The sequence below is a fragment of the Trachurus trachurus genome (assembly GCF_905171665.1).
Source record: "Trachurus trachurus genome assembly, chromosome: 6".
Taxonomy (NCBI): domain Eukaryota; kingdom Metazoa; phylum Chordata; class Actinopteri; order Carangiformes; family Carangidae; genus Trachurus; species Trachurus trachurus.
Genome location: NC_139897.1, coordinates 30,845,932 through 30,846,365, shown reverse-complemented (window position 1 = coordinate 30,846,365; position 434 = coordinate 30,845,932). Strand labels below are relative to the sequence as shown.

At 33.2% G+C, this 434-nt stretch overlaps 1 protein-coding gene across 1 annotated transcript in view; it reads left to right on the top strand.

The window, feature by feature from the left end:
• LOC310987226 (cytosolic 5'-nucleotidase 1A-like) overlaps positions 1–434 on the top strand; it is a gene marked incomplete at its 5' end in the record, with an annotated part of 6,269 nt that overhangs the window by 963 nt on the left and 4,872 nt on the right. The gene's annotated exons all lie outside the window — the stretch shown is intronic.

Here is a 434-nt window from a genome sequence, read left to right as displayed (position 1 = left end):
ACTTTGGATTCAGATTTAAAACAAGTAAAACAGGGAGTACCCCAAGGAAGTTGCCTTGGACCTCTTTTGTACTCAATCTTCACCAATGATTTTCCCTTGGCATTAAAAACAGCTCGCATGACAATGTATGCCGATGATACGACAATTTACTTAGCTGAAAGAACTATTGATGGATTAAATAGACATTTAAATGAAGAAATGAAGTTGGTTTCTGAGTGGGTTAACTGTAATGGATTAATTTTGAATGTGTCAAAAACAACTAGTATGGTTATTGGATCAAACTATTCACTGCGTTCAAACCCAGAGCTTAATGTGATGATCAATAACAAATTAATTAAACATGTGAAAGAGGTAAAATTATTAGGAATCATCATAGATCGTACATTATCATGGGACATGCATATAAAGAGGATAATAACCAAAATTGGAAACAT